Genomic DNA, 25,892 nt, shown 5'->3' with positions numbered 1-25,892 from the left:
GAGGAAGCAGGCTTCCCGCTGAGCAGAGAGCCCGATGCGGGGCCTGATCCCAGGACTCTGGGATCATGATCTGAGCCGAAGGCAGAGGCTTTAACCCACTGAGCCACCCAGGCGCCCCTTGGCAGATATTTTTAAAAAATCACTTTGATAAAGTATTTCTAGGTGCCTGAGAGTACAACCTAATCTGTTTCATATTCATTTGCCCACCTAGTACCAAACAGTAATTTTTCCTTTTAATTTATTTTTTAACAACAACAAAAAATACATTGTTAAAAATATGTATTTTAGAGGCAAAATTAATCTATGATGGTAGAAGTCAAAATAATGCCATGGGAAGGTTGGGAATTAACAAGGAAGGAGGAGAAGAGAACTTTCTGGCAAGGTGGAAATGTCTACGTCTTGATCTGGTGATGGTTATAGAGGTTTTATATGTATATAAAAATTTATCAAGCTTCACTTTTTTTTTAAAGATTTTATTTGTTTATTTGACAGACAGAGATCACAAGTAAGCAGAGAGGCAGGCAGAGAGAGAGGAGGAAGCAGGCTCCCCACAGAGCAGAAAGCACGATGTGGGGCTCAATCCCAGGACACTGGGATCGTGACTTGAGCTGAAGGCAGAGGCTTTAACCCACTGAGCCACCCAGGCGCCCCTCAAGCTTCATTTTTAACATTTGTATATTTTACGATATACAGAACACATCTTAATTTAAAATATTTTTTAAATATGCATTTTGCTTAGGTGAAATTCCAGATTTAGATGCCTTTGGCTTCAAGGGATTATTTCATTTACAACAACATGAGCATAAATACTACATGTGCAGGCAGTATTTTCTTCATATGTGGTCATAAACTTGTATTGAAATTCTGATCACATTCCATACAATAAATTAGCTCATGAGGTTGGATAATATCCCTGGAAATTAATGGTCTTTTAAGATCATTTTTTTTTCTTTAATAGAGAACTTGGGGCACCTGGGTGGCTCAGTTAGTTATGCATCTGCCTTCGGCTTAGGTCATGATCTCAGGGTCCTAGGATTGAGACCCTCGTTGGGCTCTCTGCTCAACAAGGAGCCTGCTTCTCCTTTTCCCTCTGCCTGCCATTCCGCCTGCTTGTGCTCACTCTGTCTTTCTGTCAAATAAATAAATAAAATCTCCCAAAAAAAATAAAATGGGGGACTAATGAAATACTGCAACTTCAGCTAATTTTTATTGCAGTTCTGTGGCAGTTCTAAGTATGTCTTTGTCTGTAGGCCAACCACTGCAAAATCCTATATCCCTGAGATTATCATTTGTGGCTATGATTATGTCACTGGTTTTAATACAAATCCTTCAACATATTTAAAATTTGAGAATAAACATAAAATTAGAAGGAAAAAATAATATATGGTATAATATATGGAGATATATATATGTATGTATATATATGTATATAAATAAAATTCAGTGTTCGAATCAACTCAAAATATTTTCTTGAATTTTTCATTCCTTTCAGACACTCCCACGCCCACCCTACCTTTGCCCACTGCTCAAAACACAAAGTCTATTTTGGACATTAATGCCTCCACATGCATTTATTGAGGGCTTATAAGTTATTGTTATTACTATTTATTGAGGGCTTGTAAATTCCTAGGCCTTGGGGCATTAAAGGAAAAGAAAGCAGTAGCCTTTTCCCCAGAGAATTTGCAATCCAAAAGAGGAGACAGAACAACTCATTTAAAAATTATTATTTTTAAAATGTTAAAATTATTTTATTATTGTTTATTAAATACCAATTTGATAAAGAATAATAAAATACATATAGGCTATGCTGGAAAATATTTAACAACTGGCTCCCGGGGGGGGGGGGGGGCTTTGGTTTATAGTTTCTGCCAGTTTCTGTGGTATAAATACTCTCACCATTAGCTGATATCAAGGTACCAATGTGAACTTAATCATCTTGCAAAATTCCTCAAATTTTGACAATCTGCTCTGATAGAGTTAGTACATGCCAGTTCCAGCATACCACTGCCAAAATATCTAGTGAGAGTGCAAACTATTTCTATAGGAGCCTCAAACTATTTCACATTGTCATAAGAATACACTTTGTTAAGCATCTACTTTAAAATCAAATACTGTGTTATATATTAGGAACAAAGATGGTTTTTTAAAAGATTTTATTTATTTGACAGAGAGAAATAACACAAGCAGGGGAGGAGTCGACAGAGGGAGAGGGAGTAACAGGCTCCCCACAAAGCAGAGGAAGCCTGATGTGGGACTCGATCCCAGGGCCCCAGAATCATGACCTGACCCAGGGCCCCAGGATCAGGACCTGAGCTGAAGGCAGTTGCTTAACCAAATGAGCCACCGAGGCACCCCAATGATTAATTATAGTTTCCACCTTTAAGGAATTTCTGATCCAGTGGGTATGGGCTTAGGTAAGTAAATCAGGGATTATAAACACAATCATTAAATGCTGTTAACAAGGGAAGTGTAAAGGAGGAGGCAAATAGCTGGATCATGCTTCCAAGAAAAGGTGATGCTGAATGTTGAAGATGGATAGGAAGTCCTTATTCTCAAGGACTATAGAGGACCTGACTTTAGCAGTCATAGTACCTGGAGGCAGGCAAAAGCTATGTGTACCAGGCATTTGGGGAAGTGTCTTATTTAATTTTTTCTTTCTAAATCTTTTCAAAGATAAGAATTTTAAGTAACAAATACTCAACTGATAGATGCCAAAAATAATTGAATGGAATAGTGGCGATTTTCCTAGTGATTAAAACCAGATTTTTTTTTATTAAGATTTATTTACTGAGAGAGAGAGAGTGTGTGTGTGCACATGTGCACCACATGTGGGTAAATGGGTAGAGGAAGAGAATCCTCAGGCTGAATCCCCATTGAGTGTGGAGCTGAGCCAAAACCAAGAGTCAGACGCTTAACCAACTGAGCCATCCAGGTGTCCCCAAACCAGATATTTTGATACCATTTACCAGCATTTCCCAAAGTAAATTCTATGAAGTGTTATAAAATCACATTTAAAATAAGATTTCATGGTTAAGTAGGTTTGGGAAACATTTTTTGAAGAAACTTAAACAGGTTAGTTACTACAATACTTCCCAGAGTCTTCAATCTGTTCCTGCACATTGCCTTCCTTTAAGAGCAGGCTATAGATAATATGTCCACACTCCTTTACAGAGACTCATAAGATTAGTATTCCGGGAAGTGCACTTTAGGAAATACAAAAGTACAAATGGTTCATTAACAGAATTGTAAAGTGATTTTTTTTTTTTTTTTTTAAACAACAGATTGGTGGTTGGGTGGTTAGCTCAGTTGGTTAGAGCGTGGTGCTAATAAACAGCAGATTGTTTGTAGACACATACTTGGTCAAACCAGCAACATCTCTAATTTTCATCAAGATTACATGAAAAAAAAATATCACTTTAGTTCTATTTCACCGTCTCTCAATTACATCATGGGTACCATAGCACCTGACAATTTAGACGAATTTAAAAATAAATATAGACTATTGGTATCACAGATGAATAAACATTCACCACTTGTTTTAAAAGGCCTAACTTGCATTTGGTGAGGTGATACAAAAACATCTGTGTCCCCAAATCTTGATTTGTAACTAGTATCACATTTGACTTTATGGATAATTAATTTTCTCTAAGGTAGGAGTTGCCAGAATGGCTCTTTGGCCCCCATGTTCCACAGGGTAGCCTTCAGTACCCTCTTTATAAATTCCTTATTTACTTTTTAATACATTTCTTGAAATCCTCTAATAAAGAGAAGTCCCTCCTGAGGTTTAGTTAATACTCAGCAGATTTATCAGGTATTTTCTAAGTAAAAATCAGCAGGAAGCTTACCCTGGGAGAATATAGAAGCAATACACTTTAGTTTGGAGGAGAGGGAAAAGATTGGTGCACAGTGTGGATTTCCCTTAGGACACAGCAGTCTAGGTTTGGAAGGCAGTTAAGTAACTATGCCTGGGTGAATCATTCCAAAGTTGTAAGAATTTCTCTCTTTTAGCTTCTCATGTCTGGCTAGTGTAACCCCAAAGTTGGAGGGTGATGCAGTCTGTTAAAGTTAGCTTCCTGGGGGACAAAGGAGGTCAGATAAGGAGAGTAAGGAGATGGGGATAAATGAGGTATAATCATTATATCTTCAAGGCCAATTGGATAGAGATAGGTCCCACTATTTTGAAATTTTCTCCTCCCTAACTTATATATTTACTTATTATCCAAAATAGAATATATCTGGTATATTTAGTATGGTTAGAACCAGGCCAACCAAATATGGCCTACTGCTGCTTACTTTTGTGAGTAAAACTTTATTGAAATTCAAACATGCCTATCAATTCTACAAAGGCAGTAGTTTCAAGTGATCATGTGACTTACAAAGCCTAAAATATTTACTATCTAGTTTTTGACAGAAAATTTTATCAATCCCTGGCTTGAATAGTCCTTCTTTTTCTTTCCATTCTAACTTTCTAAAATATTTTCGAAGTTACTTAAAGTTTATACTTTTGGAATTGGATTTTCCCTACGAAAAGATTCAGGTTATTTTATACTAAAAAGGAAATTATAGTTAAATCAGTGTAATAGCTCAGCTAGTATACACAGATGAAAAGCGGGAAAATAAAATGGTTGTTTTGAAAATATCCTTTTTTAAGATCACAAACATCTGGATATTTACCAAGACATCTGGAACACTAACTGATTGACTTATTTATATTTAGCCAGGTGCATTTTGTAAACACCTGAGGTAAAAACTAAATATTAAAAGCAAAAATAAAAATTTCACTTAACATCTTTGTTCAAAATACTTCTAATTTGAAATATCAGCTTCCTTACTCATTTAAAATGCACCAAAAATTATAACTAAGTCTATAATTTTAGCAGATATTTTGGAGGGTTTAAAGAATATCATATTAGTTTGTTTTTTTATTTGATTGTGCAATCTCTATTCTCATTGTATGAATGAAAAAAGATCATTATGGTGTTTTTTAAAAGGCCTCAAAATTTAGAGTAAACAATGTATTTTTCAGTTATTATATAGTAATAAGCAAAGTGGTAGGAAGAATGTCCTGTCTTTGAGCAACTGAACTGAAATAAAACACGTTTCTTGGTCTCTCGCTCTTAGTTTTTTAATGACAGAATTACCCTCGGTTAGAGCCAAATAGATTGTCATGAAAGGAGGTCGGTCTTTGGAGCCAGACCAGGGTATGACTGCTGGCCCAATTACCTTCTAGCCTATTTTGGCCCAAGTTTCTACTCAATAAAATGAGGGTGATATTTTTATTGGTGAATAATAACAACAAAACAATGGCTCCCATTTATTGACTTGCTTACTATATACCAGCCACTAAGCTTAGTGTAGTAGACACACCTTACTTCATTTAATCCTCACAAAAATCCTAAAGGTAGTTACTGTTATTATCTCTAGTTCAGAAATGAGTTCATTAAAGTGTTAATTTCCAGTTTACAGATTCCACCCTTAGAAGAGCAGCTACCAATCACCTACTGCCTTTTGTGTGCTAGGGAATTCGCATATATTTTCTCAGTTAGCCAACAGTGCCAACAGGTAGCTATTATTATTATCTCAAGTTTTCAAATGAGGAGATTAAGGTTTGGAGAGGTTAGTTTTGCCAAAGTTACACAGCTAGTAAGAGTTAGAGGTAGGGTCAGAACACAAGAAGAAAAAACCCAGGGCCCATTCCTTTAACCTTAACTATAATGCCTCAGCAAGGAATAGTTCTTCTTCTTCTTATTCTTATTATTATTATTAACATAGATATCCTATTTAAAAAAAAAACATAAAATCAATACACTAAGAAAATACATATACACATATGTTTGAAATGTGACAAACATTGTTAGGGAATCAAATAGTTCCATGTATAATATCTTGAATTGAGAGCATTCCCTTTTATACTGAATTGCAAGGTAAATATGAGGACTACTAAAAGTCAAAACAGAGCTAAACACTTCCACCTGGATCCACTTCCCCCGGACAGTCTTTCTGAAAATATAATTTGAAATTCTGTACTTCAAAGTTATGTAATACCTACATCAGATATCTTAAATAGTGTGTGTTGCTGAAAATGTACAAATCCTGCAATTATGTAATCTTAAACTCAGAGAAAAGTGCAATAATGTTTATGAAAGAACATGGTGCCAGATACACTCCATGTCAGAAAACTCAATTTGAGTTCTAATGTTCTTGTATCCTCACTGCAGATTGTCAGCTAGAGCGATATGCAGAAAATACATAGCTTACTTGACTTTACCTTTGTTGAAGTAGTCTCAGAATTATGGGATGGATGAATTAAAATTTGTATCTGAATAGACTTTCTCCTTTTCTGATTTTTTTTTTTAATCCATTATTAGATTTAGGGATGGTTACTAAAATGCCCACAAAAAAATGGCACAGAACCTGGAAAATTGCTATAAAAGTTTGGTTTTCATTACAACATTTGGGCAAATTTTGAAGAGGAGGTACTCAAACAATCAAAAACATTGTGCAAATAAAATCAAATATTTTTCGACCATCTAACTCTTAGCAAGCCACTTCTTGCAAATTCTTCAGGAAGCATAGAATCTAGCCCATACTGTGCTTTCTCTAAATGGAGAAAGAAAATGTTAGAAATGTGAATAGCTTTTCCTGTTTTATCTTTTCAACATTTCATTCTTTCCACATTCAAAATGAAACATAATTGATACTTTTGGGGGGTCACCCACCCATTGGAGAGTTTCTGAACACATGAGTAATGCTACCTATTGGTGGAAAGGCATTTATCTGCTATTTGCAAAAGATGGGGACTTTTACGGATCTTTTAGGAAAAAGGCAGTGTCTTTGAGACTTCTGCTTGTATGACCAATTATTCAATTGATTTGTTTCAATTATTTTATTTTTCCAGGATTAAAGTTAAGTTTTATTCAAGATCACCATTTAATCTTCACTTTAACTAGTCAGTATAGTGAGCAGAAAATAGCTGGGGAAAAATACAGGTCTAGAGCCTGAGGGACTGTCTTTCTCACACTTCAGATGGGTATGAAGAGAATTAAAAATATAGCACCTGATAAAGTCTCTGATTCAGAGGTTATGCTGAGAGTATACTTCACAGATCTTAAAAACACTCTGAATTTTCTTTTTTTACTCTAGTGTATAAGATTTGATAGTTCAAAAACAGATACTGAAGAATTTAAATTCTAAGTTCATTTGAAAAATCTATAATGTGGAAGAATTCACTTCTTTTTTATGATTACTCTATTAATAGCTTAAAAAGGCAAAGTTAATTCCTAAGAATAATAGACTGTTTTTATGGTAGCTTTGTACAGCTGAAGATAGAAGATTAAATTCCCTTCAACAGTGAATTATTTTAAATATTTTAATAATATGCTGAATTTTACAAGAAAACCTTAACTGTTCCTTCATTAGTAGGTAGGGTTGCCACATAAAATACAGAATGCCCACTTAAACTTCAATTTCAGGCAAATAATGAATATATTTTTAGTATCTGTATGCTCCCTGAAATATTTGGGACCCACATTACTTAAAAAACAAACAAAAAAACCTTTCTTTATCTAAATTTCAAGTGTAACTAGGGATCCTAAATCTACCAAACCTACCAGCCAAGCCCTCTGAATGGTTTTCAAGTGATGCTCAGTTCAACTGGCTATCAACACACTTTACACTTACCCATTCATTAACCCACCCATTAATTAATTCAACAGGTACTGGAATACCTCATACACTATTGTAGGCATCAGGAATAGTTTTGCAAAACCCTTTGCCTCATGGATCAGTGAGTGGTTCTCAATCTTGGATATCCATTATAATCAGAAGGGGAGATTTTCTTACATGTTAATGGAGTCCTAAATGCAACCCTCCAAGATTCTGAATTATTTGTTCTGGAATCTGGCCTGCTTATCAGACTCTTACTACTTCCCCAGGTGATTCTAGTGTATGACCAATGTTGAGAACCACTGCTGTAGATGAAGACAGACTATATATTTTTAGTCCTTATTTTTGCACTGCCTGCATCTGCCATCAGGTGTGCCTATTAAGGGTTGAGTCACTCAGCAGATCAACTCTACAGGGAAGCAAATTGCAGACAATTTTAACTAAGATTTTTCCAAAGCAATGTAACTATTAAGCTAGCATTATATATTTTTAAATTAAACTATTTTCCCTCAATTTTAGAGCTATGAATATTTAAATAAATGCATTCATCCATTCATTCAAAAATACTTAGTTCTCTCTAAGCACTGGGCACTACACCAGGCACTGGGGATGGAGCCATGAAAAACACAAACCTCCTATTCATGCAGGAGGGACAATTAGTGTAAAAACAGAAAATAAACACTTCCTAAGAAGAAAATGAATCAAGGATTCAAAAGCAATTAAGTAGCAGGGAGGGTACATTTTAGATAGAGCAAGCAAGAAAAGTTTCTCGGGGAACCTGAATGATGTGAATCATGCAAATATCTCCAGTGAAAGGTAAAGGAAATACCAGGTGGGAAGGCCTTGAGATCTAAACAAGCTTGGTGTGTTTATAGGAAGAGCTGGAAAGATAGTGTGGCTAGAGCAGTGGTAAGGGGAAAGTGGTACAAGATGGGGCCAGACAGAAGGCTATGTAGGCCCTTAAACCAAGATAAGGACATTGGGCCATGTTGTGGGCTGTGGAGTAACAGACATGGTTTAATTTACATTGTAAAAATATCGGTCTGGCTGGGGCGCCTGGGTGGCTCAGTGGGTTAAAGCCTCTGCCTTCAGCTCAGGTCATGATCTCAGAGTCCTACATCGGGCTCTCTGCTCAGTGGGGAGCCTGCTTCCTCCTCTCTCTCTGCCTGCCTCTCTGCCTACTTGTGATCTCTGTCTGTCAAATAAATAAATAAAATCTTTAAAAAAAAAAATCAGTCTGGCTTCCATGTAAAGACTGGATGGTAGGATAATGGTCTCATAAAAGCAGGCAGACTACTGCAGTAGTTAGGATGAGAGATGATGGCAACTTGGACTAGGGCAGTGGCAGTAGAGTTTTCAAGAAGTGGTTGGGTTATAATTTGAAAGTAAATCCAACAGTTGCTGCAGAAAGGATAGATATAGGGTGTAAAGGAAAGAGGAAATAAGAATGTATTGGATTTTAGCTTCTACGAAGACAGGGATAAAGGGCTAACACAAGAGTTCTGGCAAGACCAGGTTATGTTTGAAGTGTCTAGTGGTCATCCCAGTGGATAGGGTCATTATGACAGGTAAGCATATCTGGAGCTCAGAAAAGCAATCAGGGGTGCAGAGAGATATTTAGATCATCATCTTTACTTAAAAGTATACTTTTTCCTCTCTTAAATTAACACACAGGACTGATTTTAAACAAAGTGGGCAGTCATTTCCTTTCTAAGTAGATTACTTCTTTTAGGAGTTATACCTGTGACCTAAACACTGGCACCTGATGACTTGCAATACTTTACTACAGAAAACATAAATAAAAGGAAATATTGCCCCTACAACTTGTTAAATGTCCTTGGGATAAATACATGAAGTAATTTTGAAAATTATTTTGAATGATGCATGAGGTCTTCTTAAACTATAACTAAAAAAATTTTCGTTATTAAGAAATGATAATTTTCAGCTATAACTGTTTTTTGTTAAAATTGTTTTATTATATACTTTAATATTCAAATAATGCAGAAGTAGTTTTTAGAAGTATATTATGAAAAGGGGCACTTGGGTAGTTCAGTCAGGTAAGCCTCCAACTCTTGGTTTTGGATCAAGTCATTATGTCAGGGTTGTGAGATCAAGTCCCACCTTGGGCTCTGCGCTCAGTGTGAGTCTGCTTGAAATTCTTCCCCTCTCCTTCCCCCTCTGTTCCTTCCCCCTGCTCACACACACACACACACACACACACACACTCTCTCTCTCTCTCTCTCTCTCCCTCTCTCTCAATAAATAAATAATAAATAAATAAACTTTTTTTAAAAAAAAGAAGTAAATGATGAATGGAAATTAGATTTTAAGCTATTATATTTTTTAGAACAAGATTCATACAAGCAGCATTAGTTTTAAAAGTTTAAAAGGAGAATTTTAATACACTAGTCTTTATTACAATATTTGTTAGAGGATTTCATTTGTAAAGTTGTTCTAAAGCTGAGCAGTAGCGGGAAAAAAGAGTAGAATTTGAGCTTCATATTTGCCACTAAACTAGTTACATGTCTGAACACAAATTGTTTAACTGCCTTAAACCTTAGTGTTCTTATTTAAAAACACAATAAATCTACTTCAAAGATCTTTTGTTTAAACAACACAATAAACGTAAAAGTATTTCAAAAATAATAAAGTTACACACAAAAGAGAGGTGAATAAACCATGGCATAGTGTCCACATACTTTTCTATTGGTAAATATATATCTTATACTCAAAAACTCAAAGTGAATGACAATGAAACTAACCTCACTATGGTAAGCTAGTACAGCAAACTCAAGAATATAAAGTCAAAAATCTGCCTCTTTTTTTTTTTTTAACTTGCTTCACAGGAGGTATTATTTTTTCTTGAGCTGTTCTGGTAATTGGGTTTATCTTTTTCCCTCTCCGATAGGGATAAATGAGGTATTTGAGATGGTAAGATTGAGGAGTAACAACTCACAAATGGAAGGGAAAAAACTATAAAGAATTCAGAGAAGACACAAATAAGCAGCTACTTAATTCTTCTAAAAATTTACAGTATAAGCGATATATAATTATCTATTTATTTTACTAATTATTTTCTACTGAGAGGTTTTGTTGTTGTTGTTGTTAAGAGAATTCATTTCAACTAATCAGTAAAACACTATTACTGGTCAGCCTTTGGGGTATGGAAAACAGTTGCATCAATCAGTAACAGGATTCATTCCCAGTTCTATCCTTTGATTCCTGGACCTGTGAATCCTGGCTAAGGGAAAAACAACATTGTATACAGGCTACTAACTTAGACAGAAATATGCTCCTAGAGGATATGGGAGTGGCATCACTCACCATCATTCCTAGTATCCACTATCAAGTTTTTTGCTTCCTGTACCCACAAACTTAAAACTACTGTTCCAGAAGTCTGAGCTTCAAAAGGAGGAAAGCTTCCAGCAGGAGATGTAGGGAGAATACCACATGAAGATAGAGGACTGGAGTAATGCTTCTACAAGCCAAAGAATGCCAAAAATTGTTGACAAACTACCAAAAGCTAGAATGATATGATGGAGAGGATTCCCTTACAGGCTTCAGTGGGAGCATAACCCTGTAGACACCTAATTTTAGAATTCTAGCCTCCAAAACTATGAGACAATAGATTTTGTTGTTCTTTTTATAAACCACCTAGTTTGTGATACTTTTTATGGCAGCTTTAAAAAAGTAACACAACCACTATTTTAATAAATTCTCATCATTAAACAAGGCCCAAAGATTGTTTAGGAATTTACTATTTTTTAGGAACTATTAGCTAACAGGCTGTGTCTCCTATTTTTCAGAAACAGTTAAGGAGGAACAAGAAGGAAAATTAAATCAAGGACTATAATCTTTAAGTGAAAAAAATGTTTATGTTCTTTATAATAAAGTACCTTTTATTTTCTCATTTTAAGAGAACAATAGGGTGATTTAGATATGGAATAACATTGACAAATAGACTTGGAGAATATGAGCCAGTTTTATAAGTGTAACAGAGGATGATTTAACATTCAATGATGTACTTTTAAACTTTACCTTAGCCAGGGGCCTAAGAGACAAAGGAGGCCATTATATTGCCCAAACTCCAAAAGCAATGTTTGATTTGGGCCAATGAAGCATAGACAATCCAGACATATGGGATAGGGAAAGCAGGGGGAATTTTAAATAATCTCATAAGGAAACTTTTAAAAGAGTATAACATCCATCATTTTGTCAACAGTGATGTGTTAAGGCTGAGATTTTAGAGCAGTTCAATAGGACTTTGAAATCTAAAATGTGGTGCTATTTTACTGCTCAAACACATTTTAATACATTGATATAATTTGACTCTTTATCACTAGTTACAATCACCAGATCATCTGCAAAAAATTCTATAAATATCATAGTGAGAAATTCTTTACATCTTAAAGAGAAAAAAAAAAAAAAAACCAAAACGGAAAATTCCACTTTGTATGAAAGAAAATCATAGGATTGCATATGGGTTAAATGAAAGATTTGAAAAGTGGTTCCAGGAGATAGTAACAGGATATATTTAGCAATAAAAGTGGTAACTAGGAGTTGGCAACTAGTTTATACTTAAAAGATCAGCTACCAGAAGAACCCCAAATCATAACCCTATGCCAAGAGTTAGTACACAATATAGTAATAGAAATTATATGGACAAAGGGATATGACAGGAATGAGATCATTCTCATCAAATGGTTGGACTGACCTGAAATTATTAATAGTTGTATAAGACTTTGATGATTCATAGACTCTATATGGTGGAAAGTAGCTGAATGAAAATGGTTTTTATATTGCACTACTCTCAGCAAAATTTAACATTACCTTTCCCCTGAAGTTTAAGGATATCTGATAGTTGGGATTTAAGTAGAGCCCCCAGAAGGAGGAAATCACCCCTGAAGATGTCACCTGCTTATGTGGAGGGCCATACTCTCTAGAGGAATAAGCATACTCTATCAACTACGTACTGATATTTAGAAAAGAGCAAATTAGTTCAATTCATGTTCTTTGGCCCCCTCAGAATTTTATTTTGAGTCTTTTGCTTATTGTTAATCAAGAGAAAAAGTGAGAAGACTGCATGAAACATTTTATTGTCAGACATGCAAGTGGGTGTATCCTGTCCACCACATTACTTTAGCCAGAATCCAGTCACCAGGCTATACCCATATTGAAGTTTGGGCTGGGAAATGTAGTTTCCCCATGTGGAAGAGGAAATGGGATTGATAAGCATCCAACAATTAGTGCGAAAAAAATTGACATATATAAACATGCACACTAAATTGAAAAGATATCTATAGCCCCATATTCATAGCAGCACTATTGACAATCACCAAGAATAAAAACAAACCTAAGTGTCCACTGATGGATGAATGGATAAAGATGAGGGATATATATATACACACACACACATATATATATACATATACACACACATATATATACACATATACATATATCACACATACATATATTTAGTTGTACTTAGTTATAATTACATCAATATAATGGAATATGTATGTATGTGTGTGTGTAACAGAATATCACTTAGCCATAAATATGAGGAAATCCTGCTATTTCCAACAACATGAATGGGACTTAGAGGCATTATGCTAAGGGAAATAAGCCAGACAGAAAAAAAACAAATTCAGTATTATCTCACTTATATACAGAATCCAGAAAAACAAACAAACAAACATTAAACTCATAGAAAGAGATCATAATTGATTACCAGAGGCAGGGATGATAGGAGGGGGAATTGGAAGAAAGTGGTGAAAAAGTATAAACTTCTGGTTATCTTATGTTTATCTTATATCTTATATTTATCTTTATCACATAAAGTAATAATACAAATATAATATACAGCATAATGACTATAGTTAACATTGCCGTATGGTATGTAGGAAAGTTGTTAAGAGTAGAACCTAAGAGTTTTCATCACAAGGAGACATTGTTTTTTCCTTTTCCTTTTTATTTTATCTACATGAGATGGTGGATATTAACTAAACCTATTGTGGAATCGTTTTACAATACATGGAAATCAAGCCATCATGCTGTACACCGTAAGCTTACACAGTGATGTATGCCAATTCTTTCTCAGTAAAACTGGGGAAAAACATGCACAAATATCCCCTATTTTTATTTTGTGGGTACTTGTAGTTATGTCTATACCAACTATTAATTTTCAACTTTTCTGGATTAGATCTCTTTAATCTATAGTTTATACTTGGGTTTGCTTTGTGATTCAATCTAAGAGTTTTTCTCTTTTACTAGGTAAGTTTATTCCATGTAAATTTATTCATCTGAGAGATATGTTTGGACTTAGTTCTGTCAAATTATTTTATGGGTTTGGTTTTTGTTGTTGTTTTTTGTTCTTTTTTAAGTAGGTTCCATGCTCAGTGTGGAGCCCAACACAAAGCTTTAACTCACAACTCTGAGATCAAGACCTGAGCTAAGATCAAGAGCCAGACACCTAACTGACTGAGCCACCAGGCACCCCTTCTTCTTTTACTTTTTATTTTTTTTTTACTTTTTAAATGTTTGCTACAAGTTTTTGTTTTTTCTTTGGTTTAGCTTTAGGCTCATTTTCTTTTTAATAATTTCAGTGTTTTCCTTTTTAAAAGTGATATAATTTATCCTATGATTTTTATAGGTTTATAACATCTGTTAGCCTAAACCTGTGCAATAATTTGGTTTCATATCAAATTCTTTGGATGTTCTTTCTTTTTCTGGGGAAATGTAAATGATGTTTCATAGCCTTCCAGCACTGATTATTACTGGGATGAAATTCTATATAATTTTCTCCTCATTTTTGGAATAAGGTAAATTATTAGGCTATTTCTTGACATCGACTTGTTTGTATAAATGTTTTCTAAGATGTTGTAAAACTGTTAAACAGTGTTCTAAAGTGTGCAGTTTTTCAATACCACCAGCAATGTTTGAGTTTCTGTTGTTTCACATTCTTGCCAATAGTTGGTATTCCTAGTTCTTTTCATCTTGATCGAATTAAAAGGTTTATAGTCATTTGGTCATCTGGGTTTCAGTTTGCATTTTTCTGACTATTGATAATAAATACCTTTTCAGCATTTATTTACTAGTAATATATTATTGAAAAACAAATAATTTTATATAAAATATAATTATAAATATATAATGTTATATATATATATATATATATATATGACTTTTTCTCCCAATCTATGGCTTGCCTTCTCATTTTCTTAATGGGGTGTTTTAAAAAGCAGAAGTTATCCTGAGAAAAGAAAAAAATAGGAGGCATCATACTTCCTGATTTCAAGCTATATTATAAAGCTATAGTAATCAAATCATATCATACTGGCATTAAAACAGACATATGGACCAATGGAACAGAATCAAAAACACAGAAATAAACCCACGTGTATACAGTCAACAAATATTTGACCAGAGAGCCAGGAATACGCAATGGAGGAAAGACAGTCTATTCAATAAATGGTGCTGGAAAAATTGGGTATTCCCATGTAAAGAAATTAAACTAAACCCTTATCTTATACAACACAAAATGAATTAAAATAGTTTAAAGACTTAAAGATAAAATTAGAAACCTTATACTCCTAGAAGAAAACACAAGGAAAAAAACCTTGAAATGGTCTTGGCAATGATCTTTTTGAGTATGACATCTTAAGTACAAGCAACAAAGTAAAAAATAAGTGGGTCGCCTAACACTAAAAAGTTCTGCACAGAAAACAAAAACAAAGAAACAAAAAAAATTTGATCAAAGTAAAAAGACAGCCTACAAAATGGGAAAAATATTTGCAAACTATATATCTGATAAATAAAATACCCAAAACATATAAAAAATTCATACAACTCAATAGCAACCCCCCAAAATACAATTAAAAAATGTGACCAAAGAAAATATACAAATGGCCAACAGATACATGAAAATGTGCTCAATATCCCAAAGGGAAATCCAAATCAAAACCACAGTATCACCTCACAGCATAATCAAAAAGATAGAGATAACAAATGCTCATATGGATGTGGAAAAAAGGGAACACGCACACCATTGGTAGAAATGTAAATTGGTATAGCCACTATGGAAAATAGTAAGGAGGTTCCTCCAAAACTTAAAATTAGAACTAACATATGCTCCAGCAATTTCACATCTGGGAATATATTGGAAGGAAATGAAAACATTGTCAAAAATATCTGGACTCCTCTGTTCATGGTAGCATTATTTATAATAGTTAAGACACAGAAACAACCCAAGTGTCCATTCATAGATAAATGGATAAAGATGTTGTGGTAATACATACATAATACATAAATAATACACATTCAGTGGAATATTCAGCCATTTAAAAAAAGAACAAAGTCCTGCCATTTGGGAAAACAGTGATGGACCGTCAGGATATTATACTAAGTGAAATAAGTTAAAAAAGGACAAATATCACATGATCTCACTTATATGTGGAATCTGAAGAAACAAACAAACAAACAAAAAAACCCCTCCAAACTCATGAAAAAAGAGATCAGATTTGTGGTTACCAGAAACAGTGGGTTGTGGAGGGTGGAATTGGATGAAGGTGGTGAAAAGGAGCAAACTTTCAGTTCTAAGATAAATAGTACTACAGATGTAATATGCATAATAATGACTCATAATGTTAACTCATTATGTTAACACTGCTCTATGGTATGTTTGAAAGCTGTTAAAAGAGTAAAGAGTTGTCATCACAGGTAAAAAACACTCAACATCACAAGGAAAAAAACATTTTCTTTTTCCTTTTTTTTTTTAATCTATATGAGATGATGGAAATTACCTAAATTTACTGTGGTAATCTATTCACAAATATGTAAGTTGAATCATGCTATACATCTTAAATTTGTACAGTGCTATGTATCAATTATATCTCAATAAAACTGGCAAAAAAATAAAATAAAAACACCGTTGCAAAACCTAAAATAATAACATTTCTTAAGACCACTCTGAAAGGAATGGAGACTGCAACTGTGTCATAACAAAACACATTATAATACAGGTTTACACCTAGGAAATGGATAATAAAACAATCCTGAGTGGGAAGCACAGAAGAAAAGAAAAGCAGTTATCACTATGGGCTCTTTCAGCACTTCTACAGCATCAAGCAAAGAAAGACAATTCAGTAAGGATGAGTTGGATGAGCACTGTTAATCAATAGCTGATGATTGAGAAGAAACTGGAAAGAAGAAAAGGAGTAGGAAGGTCAGAATCAAACAATAAGTGATGTTTGCAAAAGAATAATAGATTGTAAGTTAGTCCTAAGGTATATAGCTGCTTTCACATTCTACCTTGGGATGAAGTATGGCCTTACCTTGCCAAATAGGTTTTTAAGGTCAAGGAGATTTCTTGGCATTGAGCATTACTTCAGGATGTCAACAGAGTCAGGATGATCTCCTCATGGATGCCTGAAATTTACATATTCAACCAATTACATCTCAGATCCAACATGCCCACTCTCTCAATAACTTTTGTAACCAGTTCCCCAGTCACTTTAATTCCTTATTTTATTAAAGAATATATTAAAATTTATAAAAGACATTTAAAAAAATTAAAGAGTTTTTAATTGTGATAAGCTTATTATTTTTTGCTTTTATGATGGGACTTTTTGGTGTTTTATTTCAAAAATTTTTGTCTACCTCAGTTTTGTAATGATTTTCTACTTGGCTTTCTTCTAGAAGTTTCATAATGTTTTAGCTTTTATTTTCAGATCTCTGATCCATTTCAAGTTAAATATCTGTATTTTTTAAAAGTTGAATCAATTTTACTTATCTGGGATAAATACTACTTGGTAAGGATACATTATTTTTATGTATTACTAGATTAGATTTATAGTATTTTGATAAGAATTTTTGCACCTACCTTCATAAGGGATATTAGTCTGTAATTTTATTTCCTTGTAACCTCTCTCTCCAGTTTTAAGTATTAGGACAATGTTGGTCTCCTAAAATGAAGTATTGGAAGTATTTCATTCCCACTGTTTTCTCAAATCTATATAAGATTAGTGTTACTTTTCTTTCAATCTTTTCTTAAATTTACCAGTCCTATCATGTAGGACTGATGACTTTGTTTTTGTTTTAAAGGTGGGGAGTTTTTAAAAATAAATTTCATGTTTAATGGGAGAGTTTTTCACATGTATCTTTTTTCTGTGCCAATTTTGTTAATTTGATCTTTCAGATTATTTTCAATTTTATCAGTTTTAAGTAGTCAGGTTTTTTTTTTTTTTTTTTTTCACAAAATAGGTAGTTATTATTCTTTTAATGTATATAAGCTCCATAGAGATTTATCCTTTTTCATTCCCTTATATTTGACATTTTTATCTTCCTTTATTTTTTTGATCATTCTAGAAAGAGGTTTATCAATTTTATTGATCTTTTCAAAGACCTAGCTCTTTGTTCACTGGACTTTTTTCTACTTATTGTTTAATTCAAATTCTATTCTTTATTTCATTCATTCTACTTATACTGGCCTTAATTTTCAGCTCTTTAAAATAGATCATTGATTTTTAAAAGTTTTCTCTTACTATTATTATTTTTTTAAACATTAGCACTTAAAGCTATAAATTCCCTTCTAGGAATCACTTTATTTGCACTCTACAAGTTTTGATGTGTATTCTCATTATAATTAAAAAATAATTTCATATCATTTCGGTTTAGTTCAACATATTTTCTAAATTACCATGTTATTTATTCATTGAATCATAGGTCATTTAAACCTGTGTAATTAATTCTCAAATATTTAGGTATTTATTTACAGATAATTTTTTAATTATTTTTATATTTCATTTAATTATAGTCAGAGAATAATGCTGTATGATATTGACTACATTCCACTTATTGGAATGTTTTTGTGGTTCAATATATAATCTATCTTGATGAGTATTTTCTGTGCACTCAAAAGGAACATGTATTTTTTGCTGGATGTAGTTTCTATATTTCGATTAGGTTAAGCAGAATGATATTGTTGTTCATATCTTCTATAAACTTAGTGATTTGCTGTCAACTTCTTTCATCAGTTATAAACAGTGTTGAAATATTCAACCATAATTATAGATTAATGTAATCTTCCTTTCAGTTCTCATAGTTTTGGTTTCATGCATTTTGAAACTCAGTTTGTTAGGTGAATATACATTCAAGACTTGTATCCCTTTTGATGAACTGATCCATTAATTTGATGCCATTCTTTACTTTGGTAATACCATTTCACCTGAAGTTTATTTTTCTGATATCAGTATAGCCATGTTAGCTTTCTTTTATGACTACAGACCTACCACTGTCTTCATATTCAAAGTGATTACTGTGCACACCATATAGTTTGCCTTGCTTTTTTACCTAACCAGGTAAAATGCTTTTAATTAGGTTGTTAGAACATCTGTGTAGGTCCACATTTCCATCTGGCATTATTTTTATTAAGTCTAAAATAACTTCATCATTTCTTATAATGTTGGTTTGTGATACATTTTCTTAGCTTTGTCTAAAAATGTCTTTACTTTGCCTTCATTTTTGAAGGATATTTTAACTAGATATAGAATCTGGTTATAGGTCTTTCTTTCTTTCAATACTTTGAAGATGTTTTTCCATTGCTCTCCAGCTTATATTGTTTCTAATGAAAAGTCAATGTCAACTCTTATTTTATTAACTGCACTATATGTAAAATGTCTTTTTTGTCTTTGGCTCATTATTTATTTATTTATTTATTGTCATTAACTTTCAATAATTTCCATGTGTTGGTATGATTTTCTTGGCGTTCACTCTGCTAGGGACTCACTAGACTTTGGGCTGTTGTGCATAGACAATTTTCTTCAAATCTGAAAAATATTTGACCGTTATTTCATTAAAAATTTTTCTGCCCCCCTCTTCTAGGACACCATCTATACTTATTTTAGATTACTTGATACTTGATATTGCCGTACAGTCACAAGAATCAATGTATTCATTTACTGTCAGCCCTTTTGATCTTTGTCCTTTAGCTTCAAAGTTTGTTGTTGTTTGCTATATCTTCAGTTCATTTATCTTTTATTTTAGGGTACAGTCAGCTCATTTATTGCTTTTGTTTTTCATTTTTCTTCATTTGGATATTTTTTTAGATATAAATATTTCATTTTAAGGTTTTTTCATATCTTCCATTCCTCTCATTTTCATGTTTTCCTATAAATCTTTCAAAATATTTATATTTTAAAGAATGTGTCTGCTAATTTCATCATAAGTAATTTCTTGAAGCAGCCATGGTTTCCTTTAAACAAACAAACAAACAAAAAAAGGTATGTCCAAACAATAGTCTGGAAACTAGGGTCACTATTTGCTATTGGTTGGTAATTTTTTTTTCTAGGATTTTACAAATTCAAAACTACCTGGTTTTTATATAACCTTTTTAATTTTACATCTGTACTTTGTTTCTTCTGCACTGAGAATCCTGGTTCTCAAGGCCACACAAAATAATAGATATAGAATATATCATTATTACTCATTTGCTTTATCCTATTTATGCCTTGTTACATTTAAGTATTTTAAATGTGTTACTCTATTTTTTTGGCTTAAAGTATTGATGCTAAAAAATAATCTCATGGTAATATCATTTTGATGCCCTTACTAAATATATGCTCTTTTCCCTAGATTCCCAAAGGATTTTTTTCTGTTTCTTTTAAGTCCATTTTATTAGAATATGTCTTGGTCTTGGTTGTTCTGGGTTGATATTTTCAGCTAACAGTATGCTCTTTTAACACCTATTTTATAATAATACTTCCAGCAAGTTTTTCTTTTTTTTTTTTTTTCCAAGATTTTATTTATTTATTTGACAGAGAGAGCGAGAGCGAGAGAGGGAACACAAGCAGAGGGAGTGGGAGAGGGAGAAGCATGTCTCCTGCTGAGCAGGGAGCCTGATGTGGGGCTTGATCCCAGGACCCCAGGATCACGACCTGAGCCAAAGGTAGATGCTCAACAACTGAGCTACCCAGGCACCCCTCAGCAAGTTTTTTATATTTGTTCTATTACCTAAATTTCTATTCTATTCTATTACCATTTCCATATGTCAAATCTTTTTATCTCTCCAATATTTGTCATTTTCTCTCAAATCCTTTTTATCTCATTTTTTGTTATTTTAAGTCTTTTAATCTACTCTTTCTAATAAGATATTATTTGTTATATTTGAGTATATGATTTCTCTAGTTTATTCATCAATTCTCAAATAGATTTTTATTTTTGAGTTATATCAGCTAATTTGAGTTTTTCTAGTTCTGATTCTTGTTGTTTTTACATACCTTCTAACTTTTTCTAATATTTTTAACTCATTTTAAAATAGTATGTTTCAATTTGCATGTATGTTTAGTATGTCTTTCTAGTGTGTTTTCTTTGCCTGCAGGGCTATTCTATTATTGTGTTTTCTTATAGATACTTGCCTAGTATTTGACTTCAACAGTTTTCTATATCATGGGGCACCTGGGTGGTTCAGCGGGTTAAGCCTCGGCCTTAGGCTCAGGTCATGATCTCAGGGTCCTGGGATCCAGCCCTGCATCACATCAGGCTCTCTGCTCAGCAGGGAGCCTGCTTCCCTCTCTCTCTGCCTGTGTCTCTGCCTACTTGTGCTCTCTCTTTCTGTCAAATAAATAAATAAAATCTTAAAAAAAGTTTTCTATTTTTATTTTCTATTCTTACTTTTATATAAATTTAATTTTCATGATTTCTTAGATTTAGTTCAGATAGCTTTTCTAACTAGTTATGAGATCCTTTTTTGTGTTGTTTTCATGTATTAGTAATGGCTTGGTTGGGGCAGTTTCTAGCTGCTTCCTTTTCTCTTTTATCTAGACCTTCTTTTTCCTTTATTTCAGTTGTTTCTAATCTGAAAAATTTTGTTTTATCACAGCAATTTCTCTTCAGTATGAAGCCTTGTACTTGGAGGAAACCCTATGAGAAGTTAAGGGAATTAGCAAGTTCTTAAGACTTACTGGTTATTGAAATATGCTAAATCTCTTCCAGTTTTAGTTACTGTTTCCAAATTGAATAGCCATGATTTCCAGTGAATACTTTTTAGTTTACGTGGGGCTCTTCTCTCCTCAGGTCCATCAAATACCCTATTACTTCTCTCTGCTTTTCCCTGCATAGACACCCAGAAGATATAGGTCTCATGTCTACTGATGGCTTTTCTCCACCTGCTTCTATTTTGAAGCTTGTAAGGATATACTACTGTTGTCTTGTTTGTAAATATTATCGTTGCTGACTTTATAATATGACATTATAATTGTAACATCTGTTTTTATGTACAAATTTTAAAAATCTCACATCTATGGTACCAACTCTCTGACCATCTTCTCAAAACCATAATTTCTTATTTTTTTTTAATTTTTAAAAAAGATTTTATTTATTTATTTATTTATTTGACACACACACACACACACACACACAGAGAGAGAGAGAGAGAGAGAACACAAGCAGGGGAAGTGGGAGAGGGAGATGCAGACTTTCCACCTGGCAGGGAGCCCTCACCAGCAGGGAGGGCTCAATCCCAGGACTCTGTGATCTTGACCTGAACCAAAGGCAGATGCTTAACGACTGAGCTACCCATGTGCCCTCTTATAGTTATTTAAATGAGATAATTCAATATAAAAAATCTAAAAGTTAATTAGGTATTAAAGAACCAAAAGGAAAGGCATAACAAGAACCCTTGAATAACACAGAGCTAGAAACTGCAGAAGCAATGACAATATCCAGAGCGGAGATGCCAAAGAAGGATGTATTGTTGGTTGATACTGGCATTTCTGAGCTAAGATGAGTGGACTCCTGGGATTGGGGTTTAACCCTAAAAAAAGCTGGAAGACCATTAATGTTGGTTTACCTGAAGTGGCACAATAAACATGGTGTTCAGAAAACTGCAGAGTCAGCTGCTGCTACCGTAAGGAAATGTTACTGCAGAGTAAAGATGTATTAGGGTGATGCTAATAGGAACAAGATACAAATGGTAAGAAAAAGAACAGTTTCTTTCATCTTCTATCTTTTGATAACCCTTTATTGCCCCTTATTGCCAGAGCTCAACAGGGAGCAAACTGATATATCAGAAATGCTTTTCAGAATTCTAATTCCAGAATTACAAAGCAAAATATGGAACAGTAAATTTGAAGCTGGTAACATCTTAAAAACTGGCTTATAAGTGTTATATGCTCTTTGTAAACTGTGCCTTTGTCATTGCATAGTCTTTATCTTATTTAGAACTTTTAACCTTAATTCACTTTATCTGCTATTAATGCTGTCTTTCCTCAATTTTTCTGTATGCAATCGCTTATCTGTTATGCCATTTTTAATTTTCAACATTTCTTCACTACTTTGTTTAAACACTTTTTTTAAGGGGTATATTGATAGGTTTTTTTTCAAGCCAATATGAGAAGCTGTTTTATACATTGGGAAAATTAAACATTCATGTTTTATTCTTTTCATCCTATTTGTTTGCATTTTTTAAAATGTGTCCTTATTTTAATTATTTCCCTTACATAGTTTTCCTGTTTGATCATTACTCTTATCTTTTCCTCTTTGTAATTATGAAATTCTATTTGCACTTTTTCATGCAACTGGTGATTATATTTTCATACATTCAAAGTGAAATCCATACAAAAATAAGGGTTATATGCAAATAAGATTTCACCTATTTCTGTTTGCTCAGTGCTCCGTTCCTTCTCTGGATGAGCCCTTTAGAACACTTTCACTTCTCCTCTCCCCACCCACAAGTTCCTAGAATTTGTTGATCTATTTTAATTGCCTTTAGAGTCTATTATCAAGATTCTTATTCAGTATGCCACTTATACTTCAAGTACCAGTTAGTATTTATATTACACATATTCAGTCACTCTACATCTGTTTACGTATCTTCTTAGATAACAGATGTGTCAGAGCTCATCATTCTTTCATTTACTCTATCTTCTCATGTATTGAGGTGGGTTTTTTTGGGGGGGGTTGGGTTTTTTTTTTGTTGTTGTTTGATTACAGTCTTTTCCTATACTATTTCCTCCGTTTTTATGCTGAGTGATATATTCTAGCACATATTTACAAACAACTTTCTTTGACACTGATAAATGTTATCTTGATTGCATTATAGTCGATGGATCATATCTCTATGATATAATATTTAGTCCTTTCTCTAAATATATATTTAGTCCTTTCTCTAAATATAAATTATATTAAACTTTCTAATACTTTAAGTAAAGAGTTGGCTCCTATCTGATTCTTTTTTCTTTCATAATTAGTCTTCCTCCATTAGCTAATTTTACTTTTCTTTATCCTCTGGATTCAGAAATTAAAACAGATTATTTCTAACAGGTCTATAACCAGGTAGCATTAAGTCAGTATGGGGAAGAAGTTGATATCTCAACAAAATGATGGGTCCTTCAGATATTAATAATAGTTTCCATGACACATTTTCATTGTATGATACTGGCACCTCTTTCAGGTAACTGTTTTGTTTGCTGATTTGTGACTGCCGATATTTCCTTTCTCATTAATGGTCACTTTGGTCTTGTCTTCCCTGTTGACTATAATGTAAATCTTGGAACTAGAATTTGATTGCACTATTGTGTAGAAGCAAACCATGATAATTTTAATGTATTAAGAAATCAGTTATGATTACTTTGCAATAGATGATGGGAACTCCCCTCCTTTTCTGCCTTATCATTCTTAGTAAATTACATTGTGAGCCTATGGTCTTATTTTCCACAACAGTGTTTTTCTTCATCAATCCTGCCTGAGCTCTTTTATTCTGTAAACAAATATCCTTCTCCAATTCAAGACAAGTTTTTTTCTATAAAATGTTTAATTATTGATATTATCCCATCTTTTATTCTTCCTTCTTTTGGAACTCCTGTGTTATTCAGTATTGAATCTTCTGTATGTGTCCTTCTGTTCTCTGATCTTTTATACTTTCCAACTGTTTATGTTTTTGTTCTGTGCTTTGAGATATTCCTCTACTTGATCTTGATACTGCTGAATGTATGATTCATGTATTGTTTTTAAGTATGAAAATTATGATTTAAATCCTTAGGTTGGGATAGTGTGAGCTAGGGATATTAGTTAATGCACTCCTAAATTTCCAGGCTAAAACCCCTGGTCTGAAATAAGCACATAAAATCAGAGGAAGTGAATCTGATCTAAAATAAGCATATAAAATCAGAGAAAAGTAAATTGTGTTAGTTTGCTAGAGCTGCCATAACAAAATACCACAGACTAAGTGGCTTAAATAGTAGAAATTTATTTTCTTAAAGTTCTGAAGGCTAAAAGTCTGATTAATGTGCCAGCAGTGTTGATTTCCTCTGAGGCCTTTTTCCTTGGCTTGGAGATGGCTGCACATTTGCTCCTTCTTCCTGTCTTTTCTCCATTTGTACACACCTCTAGTGTCTGCTTATACACCCAAATTTCCTCTTTTTATGAGGACACTAGTCAGATTGGATTAGGATCCAAGCTAAAGGTCTCATTTTAGCTTATTCATGCCTCTAAAGAATTCATCTCCAAATACGGTCATTTTGTAATGCTAGGGGTAAGGATTTCAACATAAGAATTGGGGAAACGGGGGAGGGGGTCACAATTCAGATGATAACAACTGTCATTGTGAAAAGAGATTTTTTTTAGAGTTTTTTATTTCACATCAATAAATTCTTATACCAACTAGGTGTCTAACAATTCAATTCAGTTCAATTCTGGCAGGAACTCTTAGGAGTTAGCATCAGGCTCCTCAAATGTCAGAGCTTAGTCCCTCAAGACCACTTGAGAAGCTAGGGACATAGAGTGCCAAGGGTACCTACATTTCTGCTCAGCACACCAAGTATTCATGAATTCCTCTGACTGCCTCTGTTGGTTTAATAGCTCACTAGAACAACTTGCAGAACTCTGGAAAGCATTTTACTTGTGATTACTGGTTTAATATAAGACACAACTCAGAAGAGTCAAATGGAAGAGATGCATAGGGCAAGGTAGAGGGGTGGCTTATGATGTGGAGCTTCCACCCCTCCCTGAGTGCACTACCCACTCAGCACCTTGATGAGTTCAATTGGGAAACTCCAAACCCCATCAATTAGGGGTTTTTGTGGAGATATTATTACATAGACATGGCTGATTAAATTATTCTTGGTGATTAATTCAATCCCCAGTCCCTGACCCCTTTCTGGGATTTAGAAGTCAGACTGAAAGTTCCCAGCTTTTAATCATGGTTTGGTCTTTCCGGTAACCATCGCCAA

At 33.6% G+C, this 25,892-nt stretch overlaps 1 protein-coding gene across 1 annotated transcript in view; it reads right to left on the bottom strand.

Annotated features, from left to right (window-relative positions):
- The window catches only part of SLC9A9 (solute carrier family 9 member A9), a 675,208-nt gene extending 658,057 nt beyond the window's left edge, over positions 1-17,151 (bottom strand). Inside the window, exon 1 of the mRNA XM_032346649.1 lies at positions 17,001-17,151. The gene's annotated coding sequence lies outside the window, so the exon portion shown is untranslated. The remainder of the gene's footprint in view (positions 1-17,000) is intronic.
- Positions 17,152-25,892: the final 8,741 nt, after the last annotated feature.

Source organism: Mustela erminea, chromosome 1 (genome assembly GCF_009829155.1).
Source record: "Mustela erminea isolate mMusErm1 chromosome 1, mMusErm1.Pri, whole genome shotgun sequence".
NCBI lineage: Eukaryota > Metazoa > Chordata > Mammalia > Carnivora > Mustelidae > Mustela > Mustela erminea.
The sequence above is the reverse complement of the archived record's forward strand: the minus strand, read 5'-3'. Positions and strand labels throughout refer to the sequence as shown.